The sequence below is a fragment of the Drosophila guanche genome, unplaced genomic scaffold, assembly GCF_900245975.1.
Source record: "Drosophila guanche unplaced genomic scaffold, DGUA_6, whole genome shotgun sequence".
In the NCBI taxonomy this organism is placed as follows: domain Eukaryota; kingdom Metazoa; phylum Arthropoda; class Insecta; order Diptera; family Drosophilidae; genus Drosophila; species Drosophila guanche.
In genome coordinates, this window is record NW_022995771.1 from 256,539 (window position 1) to 271,461 (window position 14,923).

Genomic DNA, 14,923 nt, shown 5'->3' on the forward strand with positions numbered 1-14,923 from the left:
TTAGACTGATTCTTCCCGGCCAGTCTATTTATGTCACTTGCTCGTGTATTCCACCGACTTCGGATGTACTAATATACGAGCAGCACTTGTCTGCCTTAAAAACTGTTTCTTTCTCGCTATCTGATAAAAACCATTTAATAGTTCTTGGGGATTTTAACTTGCCAGGTACTGTCTGGTCTTCGGTTAACGAGTCAAACAACCTTGTGCCCATGTCACGACATGAGTTTATTGATGGCTTATTAGACCTGTCCCTGTCTCAAGTCAACCATGTAAAAAACTCCTTGGGTCGATTGCTTCATCTGTGCTTTGTCTCGGATACGACCGTAGCGTTGTTAACACGAGCACTCCAGCTCACTATACCTGAAGACTGCTATCATCCTACTTTCGAAGTGTCGGTAGATATTGGACTTACTGTATCGGATCGTGCGGATCTGAACACATCCGCTGCTTTCGAGTTTACGAAGCTCAATAACTTAATTAGACATTTTTATTGGTCCGCTCTGTACTCGTGCACTGACGTCATTGAAGGCACAAACATTTTTTACAATGTACTTGACACAATTTTTGACACGTGTGTCCCACTCTCATGTCCGACTAGATCTGCGAAACCTCCTTGGTTCACCAAAGAGTTATCCAGTCTAAAGAACCTAAAATCAAGACTATTTAAAAAATCTCCAGAAGTTGGTTCTCCCTCTTCTCTTTCTAATTACTAATAGCTCGGTCAAATTTCACTGTTCTTAATGCTCAATACTATAGGAACTGCTCCTTCGATAATACGTTTTTCACAGGACCCTAAACATTTTTACAGCTTTGTAAACAGTAAGCGTAGAAAGTCCGCACATCCATCCTCGCTATCATTTTTGAATATGTCCGCAAACAATGATCAAACAATCGCCGGTCTTTTAGCAACATTTTTTCAAACAACCTATTCCAAGGAAAGCTACCCCAGGTCATGTTTATCCATAAAGTCTACCAAGGTCGAATGTAATTTTTTGCTCTTCGTTTAATGAAGGCTCGTTACTTCATGAACTTCAATTAGGTAAGCCGGTATTTTCACCGGGCCCTGACGGAGTTCCCGGCTGTGTACTCAGGTACTGTGCCGGTAGCAAGTCTGACGCTAAAAACTATGGAGGAATATCTAAGTTATCCGCTATTCCTAAAATGTTCGAGAAACTTTTAACTCCGCACTTGCAGATTCTCTGCAATTCACTTACATCTCCAGCTCCGCACGGATTTATACGGCGACGATCAACAACCACTAATTTTATAGAGTTCCCCTACTCTGTCATTAAAGGATTCCAAATATCCACTTGTAAGGCATTCGATTCTTTAAACCATTCTCTTCTTGCACAAAAGCTCGACCTTCTAAGGTTTCCGCCCAATCTGTTGAGATAGATTTCTAGCTACCTGTGGTATAGGTCTCAAAGGGTCCTTTTCAAAAACTCCTTATCTTTACCTGTTATGGTTACTTCTGGAGTACCACAGGGTAGCCATTTAGGCCCTTTACTTTTAACACTCTTTATTAATGACCTGCCTTCTGTATTAACAAATTCTCGAGTACTTATGTATGCATATGTAAGGACATTTCATTTCACTCTCGCCTGCAATCTGATCTCAATAGCGTTCAGTCATGGTGCTGTGCAAATATGTTACAATTTAATGCCTCAAAGTGCAATGTAATGAATTTTTATCGCTCCAGCCCCTTCCTGGCTCCTTACACCCTCTGCGCTAGTTCTCTTGAGAGAATTACATTAGCTGATGATCTAGGTGTTAAACTAGACCCCAAGTTAAAGTTTTCTGAACACATTTCTACCATGGTAAATAAAGCCATGGGTGTGCTTGGGTTTATAAAGAGGTGGTCAAATGAATTTGATGACCCCCATATTTAGGGATGACTCTCTATATCTCGCTTGTTCGTCTGATTTTAGAATACGGCTCATGTGTATGGTGCCCTCAGTACATCATATATCAGGACCGTATTGAATCAGTACAGAAAAACTTTTTATTATTTGCCATACGGGGCCTCAACTGGGAATCAACTGTGAGACTGCCATCCTACCGTAGTAGACTTCTTTTAATAAATCTTCCATCCTTAGTTAGTCGTAGAAAAATGCTTGGTGTAATTTTTATGCACAACTTGATCATGGGGGATGTAGACAGCCGTGACTTGCTGAGCCGCATACACTTTACGATTCCCATTAGAAACTTTATTCCTTTGTTCCTTCCACTATGTAGATCGAATTATGCCTTGCACGAACCCTTTAGGGTTTTATGCTCGGATTATAATTCCCTCTACCACATTATACCTTCAACTAACTCCCTTCCTCTTCTTTAATCTCTTATACTAGCCTACCTCTCCCGTAGTTAGTTTCATTTTAGTTTTGTCTTTTTTCTGATTTTGGTAATTTTTGCTTTCTAAGCTATAGTAGCTCTAGTCTAGTTGTGTTTAGCTCTAATTTTCCTTGAATATTAGCCTAACATCTATCTTTCCTGCATACTCGCGACCGGTTCGGTTAATCGCGCCGCGAGTCATGCGGCAGCGCCCCTCGGTCGGCTGGGCGGGAGGAGGGCTGCGTTCTGCTGGGTTCTGCGCGTAACAGGCTTTGGCTTGGTGTCGCATGGGCCACTTGATGGTGCAGTTATTGCATATCAACGTCAAAAAAAAATGCCCGTTTATTCACAGCCACGTTCGCTTCCCGCAACCTGCGACCCGTTCAGTTAGACCCCTTGAGCCACCTCAAGCTTGTTGGATTCATCGTTTGTATTTAAAAATATTTGAATAAATATCGCATGGGAACGTGCAAACTAGGAACATCCCAGATGAATGGTGGAATACCTGGGACATTTTCGGAACGGAAAACCCTTAGGAACCATCCCAGAAATAGATGGTGGAGCGTGACCGTTTACGGTATATCGGTATATATAGGTATATTTCGACAATTTTTCGGTACACTACGGTATATTTTTGAGATCGTTGTACCCACTCATTGTCGGGAGGCGTCTGGCACAGCCTAAACTTTCAAAACGCAGCATAATTTGTACTCAAAATGAGTAAGAACTTTAAGCAAAAATATGGACCGGAGTTGGAAGCCCAGCCGGACAGAAATGCATTTCTTTGCAGGAGTAAAAATTCAGCGGGTGCACATTGCAAGGCTTGCAAAATAGACTTCAAGAGTCGCATTGCCTCAAAAACATAAAGACAAAATTAAACTCTTGTGGCCCATCTAAGGTATTTAAACAATTATTTTGTCTGATCTCTATGTTAAAATTCTCGTTTTTCATTTAAAGATTGATTTGTTTGTGGAGGACAGAAGCAAAACTGTTGGCGCCAAAGAAGAAGAGCAGAACTTATGTTTGTAGCTTATTTGTTTTCAATTGATTTGAGTAGCGAGAAAGCAGAGGACTTGTTCGAATCTTTAAATAATGGAATAAAATAATTTGATTTCGGTATGGGAAATATAGGGTTTGCTGCTGACACCACAAATGTCATGTTTGGTGAGCATAACAGCATAGTGTCTAAGATAAAAAAGGCAAATGATTCGGTACTTTTTGTAAAGTGTGTTTGTCACTCAGCAGCTCTAGATTCAGGCTATGCTTGTAAAATGCTTCCAAGAAGTCTAGAGCAAACGATTAAAGATACATTCAATTAATTTTCTAAGAGCTCAAAGCGACACTGAAAATTTAAACTGTTTCACAAATTGTTAAGTTCTCCAGAGCACCAAATACTTAACCATTATGAAATTCGTTGGTTGTCCCTGCATTCTTGTATTGCGCGTATGCTTTAGCAGTGGGATGCTCTTGTCCTTTTTTTTTTTTTGAGGATGAATGGACCGCAGAAAATAATATTTTCCCTCTCAAATCTGAAAAAATGTAACAGTAAAACTTTACTTTTATTTTCTTGATAATATTTTACCCATAATAAATAGATTTAACATAATTTTTCAGTCTAGCTAAGCTGTAACGCATTTAATCATTTTTAAATAAGGAATACAAACATAACTTTAACTGATACCAAGAGCTCTGTTAATTTCGTAGCATTACAAAATGTGAATTTAGGCGTTAAAGTTAGCCTCGAACTGTCGAAATTGGATAGAACCAAAAAAACATTTATTTCTTCAACGAACCCGTCTTTTTAAAACGAGTTAAGTACCCAACTAAAGAAACGGTTGCCTTTCAACGAAACGGGTTTCACAATTCTTTCAGAAAACATAATTACTGCACAACTTACGGATTTACATGACCTATACCAGAGATTTCCTGACCTTATTAAAGATGCTCAACAGATCGACAACGAATTTTTCCTCTTAAAAAATGATGAGGGTCTATTCGATTTAATAAATAAATGCAAAAGTCTTGGCAATTTCTGGCATGAGTTAAGCAACATTAAAGATTATAATAACTGTTTTAGGTATGCCAATATTTCAAAACTAGCTCAAGCGATGCTAGGAGCTTCTTGAATTGAATTTATGTTTGTTTCTAAAAAAGATGTAATTGAATAAAGATTCAATTACATACAGATTTCATTACAATTCCAAAATAGAATAGTAGTTGCATGCATATTTCATTGTCTTCCGTTTACGTCTTCATTCGTAAACAATGAAGGAAAACAAGATAATTTAAAATTCGTGCGCTACACAACCTCTTTCGTCGACGTTTGGCAAACAACTGACAAGCAGGTGTTCTTAGAATGAGAAGCAATGTGGTGAACCCGTCACCTAATAGTAGTTTCACCATGGGGCATCATACACGTTTGTTCTATGTAGGAACAGATGTCTTGGAACGCATTTATATCTGGTGGTTGTTGTAGTTTCAACTTTGTGAAACGCTCGGGTTTCCCTTCCAGTTGTAGTTTCCGAAAGAATCGTTACTGAACACATCTTTGGCATGCATGTAGAACCATTCCTTGTGAATATATGATGCATGCGAAACAAGCCCACATATATTCAAACATATGTATCTACACAAAATTTATAAATTTGTAGTAATATTATAATATATATATTATTATTATAATTATAATTATAACGAGTAGGGACGTGTGGGACGCTTCTTACTCGTCACTACTTTTATACCCGGTACTCAGTCAGTGTAACTGTATTGTTTTGTTTCGAATTTTAAATTTGACATTTTGTTTACATCTACATCCAAATAACTTCTAACGCCAACGCGCTTTTTTTGCTCGCCCCCTTCCCTAGAGCCACACACTGCATAGGCAGAGGCCTCACACTGCAGAAGCAGAGTGTGAATAAGAGAATGTGCAAAAAACAAATAAAAGCTGAGGGACGGAGTGGGTTTAGCCAACGGAAATTAATTTCTTTATTCTGGCTTTAATAATGATCCAATCTGATCCCAATTCGGCGATCTGATAGATATGGTCTTTTATCTTCAAAATTTAGGCTGTGGGAGATTTTCCCTTTTTCTCGGTGCCGAAGGGGGCGTTGCTCATTTTTGAAATACACTGGTTTCAGTGTGAGCATACAGCATTCTGGAGGCAACATTTGGTGGTTCTAGCTCTAATAGTCTCTGAGAACTAGCAGACAAACAAGACGGACAGACAGGCATAGCAAGAATATATATACTTTGGGACGCCCAGCGCCGCAACTCCAAGCCATATATAAATACTCACATTACACAATTATATATTAAAATTCAAACAAAATAAGCACGAGCACCAAAATACCCACCGGGAGAACGGCCACACTAACAGCTGGGCTCAGAACGCGTTTGGGGTAACCCCAAAAATCCCGAATGCCAACAGCTGATCGCCGGCAATAAAAGAAGGATCGCCGGACCGAATCGTGGCAGTCCGTCTGGCTGGCCCACCTCCCCGAGGGTGCTCCATCCTCGGAGTCCTCGCCAGAGTGGGTTCCAATCTCGGAATCCCCTCCAGAGTGTGATCCACCTCTGAATTCTCCTCCGATTGTCCTTGACCTTCGTAACCTCTCCCCAAAGTGTGCTCAACCTCCGTAACCTGTCGTCTCCTCGGAGTGTGCTCAACCTCCGTAACCTCTCGTCTCCTTGGAGTGTGCTTAACATCTGAAAGAACTCGTCTCCTCGGAGTGTGCTTAACCTACGCAACTGCTCGTCTCCTCGGAGTGTGCTTAACCTCCGCAACAACTCTTCTCCGCGGAGTGTGCTTAACCTCCGCACCGATCTTCTCCTCGGAGTGTGCTTAACCTACGCATCCATACCTTCCCCTTGGAGCGTGTCCAACATCTCCGCATCGCTCAGAGCGGACCCTGACCTCCGCATCCACGTCCACGGCAGACCCCACACACAGCCACATGCGGCCCCTCACATCCAAAACTCTTAAAACCACTAAAGAACGATATTTCGTTCACCGCTTAATCCTAGCCTAATTCTTGAACTTACGGAAACCTCTCTTTCAGCTACCACATCCAGAAACCAACAAATTTCTGTGAACCCGGCACGGCGAGCATACCCCGTCCGAAGCGACGTCTCAACTTTATGGGGTCGGAAACGTTTCCTTCTGTGCGTTACATATGTACATCCACTTTGTGCACAAATACAATATACCGGGTATACAAAAAATATATAATACAAGAAAATACATATGTATGTAAATTATTATGTTTCTCCAAGGTACCGTGGCCAACGGAATTGAGAGACGAATATAGTGTTCAAGTATTTATTGCCGGCACTACAGGCTCGGTTGAATATGAGTGTAAAACTAAAGTACAAAAGTATGAATTATAAATTGGTACACCGCGGACGGCTCCATCGCTTGAGCAGCGCTGCCCGACAGCGCTCTCCGATTCCGTCGCGTCAGCTCCACGTGCAGACGTTCTTGGCGGATGTTTATGCAACGGACGAAATATGATGCCAGTTCAACTCGATGCCCGTCCACTCCAGCGCTGTATCAGCATTCTTACAAAGTAAGATCATTGCCGATACGCTGCCATTGGTGTGGAGTGTTAACTACTCCCCCTCTACAAGAGTGGTCGCCCACGAACCTCTCAAGTTCTCAATCATTGCGTTGACCTGGACCAACTCCCTTTTCCTCTTGAATAGGGCTCTGAGATAAAGGATGCTGCCTACTCCTACTCCAATGGTAAGGATGGGCTTCATCTTGCCCATTGTGGTTCGCTCAATCTCCTTGATGTAGTTGCGATTGTCCTCGCTGAGCTGGTGTAGGAATGGTAGACTCAGGACCTTGTGGTGCTCGGTGATGTTCATGGCAGGCACCGAGGCGATTCCGGGAACTCGATGCTTGGTATTGTCACGATTCCGAAAACGGGAGCCGTTAACAATGGCAAAGCCTTCGAAGGCGACTAATTGCGTCCCGGAGGTGTCAACCAACGTATCGGAGTCACATCGTCCACGAGGGTGATGGGCTCCAGGTGGCTGGATTGAGAGTGATAACGAGCAGTGCCTCCGGAGTGTAGCCTTTGCGCGCAGGAGCCCTCCGATTCTCTTCTGCAGAACGGGGTGATAGTAGTGGTGGTGCAGCCCGTAACGGCCCACACCTGGCTTCCGCACTCAGCCATGACGTTGTCCTTAAGTTGCAGTATGGTACCGTTGTGCTCAACCGGGAATAGCGTGACTTTCTTACAAGCTAAAATTACTCTAGGGTACCCAATAATAATGTTATAATAATGTTATTTGATTGTAAGACCTTGATACTGGATACTTCTAGTAGATTTGAAATTGTGACTCCTGTGTATTGTTTAGTGAGGATGGTTTCTATGTCAGCATGGTCAAGTAGAGAAGGGCTGGCGTTCTTGGCGGATGTTAATGCAACGGACGAAATATGATGCCAGTTCAACTCGATGCCCGTCCACTCCAACAGGTGTCTGTTAGATTTTACCAACACCTTTTCTCCTACCCTAAACACTCTGTTTTGTCGTGTCTGGTTAGCTCGGTTGTTTGCATGATCTGAGCTTTTTGAACCTTATTCTGTATTACGGGCTGCACCACCACTACTATCACCCCGTTCTGCAGAAGAGAATCGGAGGGCTCCTGCGCGCAAAGGCTACACTCCGGAGGCACCTGCTACATTTTGAGGCACCTGGCAATTTCCACCAAAGTACTGTGGAACCTTTCCACCTGGCCGTTCGATGTACTGTGGAGTGGCGGAAGTATTTCCTATCGGTTGAGAATATATCAACATGCAGCATTTTTCCCGTGCACGACGGAATTGGCGTCGTGCCTAGTTCCTGTTTCCCAGGGTGTCTGTCATACTTTGCTCGGGAGCAAATCTTACAGTTCATGACTACCTCGCTTGCCATTTTAGTCATTTTGGGAAAATAGTAATCGGTCAAAACCTGTTTTACATTTTCCTGAGCGGCTCTATGAGCTCGATTGTGTTCTACCGTGATGATTTCTTTCCTCTCATTATCATCAAATAAGTCTACGACAAGATTCTTGCAATGCGATAGGCCGAGTCTTTTCCCCGAAGAGAATGAAGACTTGCTTTAGAGAGAATTGGGCTTCCTCTAGAACTATCTGGTTTCTAAAACAATTGACGGGCTTATCCATAGTTTGTATAGTATAGGAAAGCGATACCTCGCTATGAACCGTCGCTGCGTCCGACTGTGGGGCGCTTTCCAACGCGTTGACATTTTGTCGAGTCAGTGCGTCAGCAACGTGATTTTCTTTGCCTGGCTTATAGAAAAGCTTGGCCCCAAGCTCGTCAATGCGAGCCGCAAATGTAAGCGGCTGGTGGTCTGTAAAGATGTTTATGTCCATTACCCCATAGATGTAGTGCCAAAGTTTGGCTAGGGCCCAGACGATGGCCAGCAACTCACGCTCGTTAGTCGCGTAGTTTGCCTCCCTGTCTTTTAGAGCTCGGAATATCATCGTGATTGGTTTCGCATTTTGGGAAAGGACTGCACCTATGCCATAGGCTGGAGCGTCCGTAGTTAAGTCAAAGGGTTTTTAAAAGTCAGGATACATCAGCATGACATCTTCTGATGCAAGGATGTTCTTGAGCTTTTGGAACGCATGGCTCTGAGCCTCGTTAAGGTCAATCAAGATTTTCTTTGATCTGTATTTGCTTACCGACCCGTTTTAACCTTTCAGAATATCTGAGAGAGGCTTTGCAATAGCAGCAAAGTCTTTTATGAAGCAGCGGTAGTAGCTTGCAAGGCCCATTAATGACCTAAGTGCAAAAACTGTATTTGGCTCCGCGTAATGCTGGATAGCCTTACCCTTCTCTGGGTCTGTCTTTGTGCCATTACTTGTCACAATAAACCGACGCTTTCTTTAAAAATTGAGCTATTCTCATGTTTGCCTCGTATAGGCTTTTAAGTACCCAATCAACATGTCTCACATGGTCGTCTTGGGTTTAAGAAAAGACAATTACGTCATCGACGTAGACGTAGCATGTTTTGCCGATTTGTTCGCGCAAAACATCATCGATTGCCCTCTGGAAAATGCTTCCCGCATTCCGAAGACCGAAGGGCAGTACTTTCCCCCATGCACGGAAAATTAGGTTTTTTCTCGGTCGCACTCCGCCAAAGTTATTTGGTGGTAACCGGATTTTAGGTCGAGTGTGGTGAAATATCTTGGCGACCCCAGGTTGGCTAAGATCATTGAGATGCTCGGCATGGGGTATTTGTCGGCCACTGTCTTCTCGTTGAGTTTCCGAAAGTCCATTACTAGACGTTTCTTCCTGTTGCCCTGTTCATCAGTGCCTTTTTTTGTCCACCACCCATATGGGATTGTTATATGGTGATCTGGACTTGGGAATTATGTTGTCCTTCAGGAGGTTCCTGACCTCGGATTCAACAAAATTGGCTACCCCGTTAGGGTAAGGGTATAGCTAGGAGTATATGGGTTCATTTTCCACCGTGCGAATGGTGGCAACTACCGAAGTGTTGTAAGGTAGTGTCCCGTTAGGGTTGGCAAAAGCCGCACTCCTTCTATTCAACATCTGCATAAATTTCTCTTTTATGGGCGGTGGTGCGTCTACGTCATCTACGCTAGTATGGTTGAAGTCAGTGCACCTGTGGAATTTTATGGCCTCAGTCGTCTTACCGAAACTGAGTGTTCCATCTTTCAAGCACAATGTTGCTCCTATCTGCGTTAGCAAGTCGAGGATTTTAGTACGAAAAAAGGGGTTTTTGTGCCGAATATCGACAGAAGACACTTTTTGGTAATTTGATTCGTCCCGTTGACCGAATGCACCGGGAACGGTGTTTCAACCGGAATGACGCCCCGAAGGCATTGATGTAGTTCTTCGACGCGCCCGTGTCTATTAATAACTTCATGTTAACCCCCGCTACTCTCCGCCAAAGGAAAGGCAGCAGGGACCTTCCCCTAAAAAATTGATCGAGTCACTCTCGTAATGGATCTCCTCACCCGCATCTATTTCGGCGACTGCCCCTGCAGCGGCCTCACTGTAACTACCCTGGTCTTGTTGGTTACCCGTGGCAATATGTTCCACTCTTTGCCTCCAATTCCCAGCGGTGCGCATTGACGCGTCTTGTTTTTTTTGGGAAATTGTTATTTCGCCTCCCCGACCCCAATGGCTTTTGGTAGGCCTTTGTTTGTCTGAACTTTGACGAGGAAGGTCCACGTCCATGGGTTCAGGTGCCGGGCTCTGTGCTTTGCGTTGGTTAGAACCACTTTGCTGGGAACTACACGTGCCCGGACTCTTGATATAATGAGGGTTCTTGGAAGAAATTTTGGTCCTGGACCCTATACTGTCTGGCATTTCCTTGTTGTGTACCCTGAGGTCTGCGCTCATCCCGCCTATGCGATTTCTCTTCCAAAGCCCTGGAATAGTTTTCAGCTAGAACGCAGCGCTCCTCGCTGGATTCTGCTGACTGGGCGAGGGCCAGAGCGGTTGGCAGATCCTTTGGTCTTGCGGAAAAAAACCGGCGTTTTAAGAGCCCTTCTCAGGCCTGAAATAAATATCTCTAAGGCATCCTCCCTGGCTTTGTTATTTAAGACGCTCGCCGCAACTGCCGTGTGAACCATAATGTTTTTATTCGTAATAAGAGAGAGCTGTTTCTCAATCTCGTCATATTACTCTGTTAGGTCAAGGTTTCCCTGCCTCATGGTTGCTAACTTCTGCTGTATTATGCTCACCGGCGTTTTGTCGCAGTATGAGCTATCTAGCCTGTGAATGATGGCCCTGACATTCAGGACCGTGTTAAAAGATGATAAAACATTGTCCGCGGCCCCTCTCACTTTATTTCTTATGATACCTGTTGCCATGTAATGCTTAGCGCTGCCCTCATAAGGCTCGAAAAATTCGTAGGCCGCCAGCGCAGCTTGGCGCCAAGAGACCCTTGTTTCCCGTCGAAGTCCGGGAGGGATTTTACCATGTCAATAGATAGATTGACAGATAGGTATTGATAGATTGATATTGATAGATTGATCGATATTTTTTGAAACACCTCTACCTCTGGAGAATTGCTGGAATTTGGCCTCCTGGTTGTTCAGTGCGGCCTGTATGGATCCTAGTATTGCAGGATCCATGGTTTTTGGTGGTTTCTGAGTCGGCCGTCTGTCAATGTCGGTAAGTCGGAGGCCCTCCAGAAGGGATTTTAAGCTGTCGTCACTATCGTAATCTCTTCCTTCGTCACTCATATGATGCGAACTGCTACGTTTAGCACCTTCCTATGAAACACCAACACTGCAGTCCCTAACACAAGTATAGTGGGCCAAGAGAGAACTGAAGGGCTCTAGGTTTCACAACAGATTTTTCGAAAGTGGCGCCATCTATGAAACATTCTGGTACGCAACTTTGATGGTCACTCTTTTTCTAATACAGAGCGTATTACATGTATGTTCTATAGCAACAAACTTCTGTCAGAATGTCGTAAATGCAACAATTCAATAGCTTAATGCTACTTTTAACTATAACTATAACTATAACTATTACTTATAAAAAATATTTATTGCTACGGCCATAAGCCCTTTGCGCTAATTTGGCGTAAACAGCCACCAAAACTGGTCATTGGGACAATAGTGCATCTGCACCTCAGCTGTGTTTTGTCAAATTTTAAATTTTTTCTTCATCTGTCATCTACACCTACAACACTTCTCACACTAATACGCTCGCCGCCCTTCCCTAGACCATCAAACTGCTGACTTGCGGCAGACGCAGAGGCAGCGCCCTCACACAACAAAAAAAAACAAATATAAGCTGCGGGACGGGGTGGGTTAAAAGTCGGAAGAGTCAGCGCCAGGGGGAGGGCAGAGGCAGGGGCGGAGTGAAGCAGAAGCAGAGTGTGAATGAGAGAATGTAAAACGAGCAACGGGACAGGGTGGGTTTAGCCACTGGAAATTAATTTCCCCATTGTGGGTATAGTAATGATCCGATCGGATCCCAATGTGGTGATCTGATAGATATGGCCATTTCCTACGGAATGGCGTTTTTAGTTTTCTTTTATCTTCAAAACTGTAGATTTGGGAGGTTTTCGCCCTTTTGCGGGGTCGGAAGGGGGCTTGGCTCATTTTTTAAATACACTGGTTTCAGTGTGAGCATATAGCAGTCTGGATGCAAAATTTGGTGGCTCTAGCTCTTATAGTCTCTGAGAACTAGCCGACAAACAAGACGGACAGACGGACAGACAGACATGGCTCTATCGACTCGGCTATTGATGCTGATCAAGAATATATATACTTTATGGGGTCGGAAACGCTTCCTTCTGTGAGTTACATACAACCTTTATTCCCCAAATACAATATATCCTATTTACTCTTCGAGTCCGGGTATAAAAATGGAAAAATAAATGCATTGAAGCAGGACCCTCCTTTTGTTGGGATTGGAGGCTCTTGTCGTAGCGGAGGAGGAGGGCAATCAATCCCGACATCGTTGAGTAAACCTATATCTGCGGGAAAGAAACATAAAGGGTCGTTTTTCTATAGATGTGAGTATTACAACTTATATACATTGTGCATATGTATGGGAACAAATCTAACAATTCCCTTTGGACATTCCGCAGTTAGAAAATATGATGGAGACGACATTAGTATTCTTTGAGAATTTGCATATGTCTAAGAATAACTTCTGCAGCCTTCTTGGATTATTGGAGCAGCAGCGCCGTGACAAGGAATATTTTCGCCCAGGGCGAAGTTATAAACGGCTCCTTCGCCCCATCCCCTCCCTCCTTTCGGCAAGACCCTGTGGAGAAGTACATGGAACCAACAGGAAAACAGCTTAAAACATTTTGATAACAGCCCAGCCGGGTCGGTGTCTTAACATAATAAAGCCCGAAACTCTCGAAAAAATTAAACAAATTAAAAATGGAAATAAATGTAATACATGCTAGTTCATGTATAGGAATCGTTTCTTTTTATACCCGGTACTCGAAGAGTAAATAGGGTATTTTGTATTTGTGTGAATAACAGTTGTATGTAGCTAGTAGTTGGGGGGCGAGCTAAAAGGCGTAAGAAATTATGTAGATGTAGATGACATTAGTACAAAAAATGTAAAATTTTAAAGAAAAAAAACTGCTTTGATACAGATGTCCTGATGTACTGAGTACCGGGCATAAAAGTTGTTACGCGTATGAAGCGTCTCACACGTCCTTTCTCGTTTTATTGTTAGGTCATATCCTTTACCATGAAGATTCTTAGCAAAAATTTGGATAAAAGGATACGGAAAACCAAACTGTCATCGATGGAATCCTCAACAACGGTTAATTGCCTGTACTCAACCATTTAAAATCGCCTATCCAGTCGTTTTGGAAGCCCCTTTTCAACACAGCTCCGAAAAATCTGTATTTTTTCAGATTTACACCGTTTGAATTAAATTAACTAGTGGTATAGAATTATAAAGACAAAACGAACTTTATTAAAATTTAATTGAAATTCATTAGAAAATTTGAATTGAAATTAAAAAATCTTCTTATTAAAGGTTTCTTTTTTAACGCATAGCAGATATGTTGATCTTTGATATAATTTATTTCTATTTACGTTAACTGTACCTATGTTATACAGTGGGGAGCAATGATGTGCACATGTTCTCAATAGCAATCAACATGTTCCAGATATCAATCTCTTTATCATAAACAAATAGGCAATCCCAGAAAGATACAAATGAGAAACTTTTAAATAGCGAAAAATAAAAACTAAAAAAACTCGCATGTACTCCATTTTGCACTTTTCGTTCATTTATATTTCTAAATTAGAATTCAGAGAATTGACGTTCAATATTTCTTTTTGTATATTCTAGTAATACTAACATCAAATTAAGACATTAAGACAAATATGTTGTACCTGAGAAAGAAGAAACAGTATCGATAAATTGAAAATATTATTGTGCAGCTTACTGAAAATGGCTATGTGACATCTAAAACTGCTAAAAAACTTGGCATTAGCCTCTTTTGCGACATTATAAGTCTAGCTTTCGGGTGCAAGGGAGACCTTGGACTTGTTGTTTTGGGACAAAATTTCGCATCTTTTCCACTATGATCACCACCGATTGCTAATGCCAAGTTTTTTATCTATAAAAATATTGGTTACGTTTGCATTATGCATTTATAAGTTATGGGCGACGCAACCTGCTATGAACATGTACTCATCATTGCTCCCCACTGTATGTATTCAAACTATAGGGCTAAGGGTGTACGAACGACGAGTATGCATCAACTGACAGAGTACCGGGTACTATCCTACTTTAGCAGCGTCTCACAACGTGTTTTCTCGTTTTTAGTTCTTATGGAGTGCAGAGCATCGATATATGAATTTAAAATGTTTTATTCAAATGAGTTGGTAAATTTTAGCGGATAGGTCAGCAAAACCTTCGGGGAAAAGTTGTGTCGAGGCTTTTTAGACATAAAAAAGTCTAAATGTGGCAAACTTAATTTAATTGATCACCATATCTTAATATTTCTGTTTTGCTTGAAATAATTTTAAATTAACTTTAAGTAATCTTTTAAACTTAACTTTAATTTTTTAGAAGAAATTAAAGGTTTCTTTTTTAACGCATAGCAGATATGTTGAT

General features: G+C 42.3%; 1 long non-coding RNA gene across 1 annotated transcript; it reads left to right on the forward strand.

The window, feature by feature from the left end:
* Positions 1-3,001: 3,001 nt before the first annotated feature.
* LOC117591307 lies at positions 3,002-3,447 on the forward strand. The gene is made up of 2 exons (XR_004574376.1): positions 3,002-3,229; positions 3,289-3,447. It is a non-coding gene; the product is annotated as an uncharacterized LOC117591307 (long non-coding RNA).
* Positions 3,448-14,923: the final 11,476 nt, after the last annotated feature.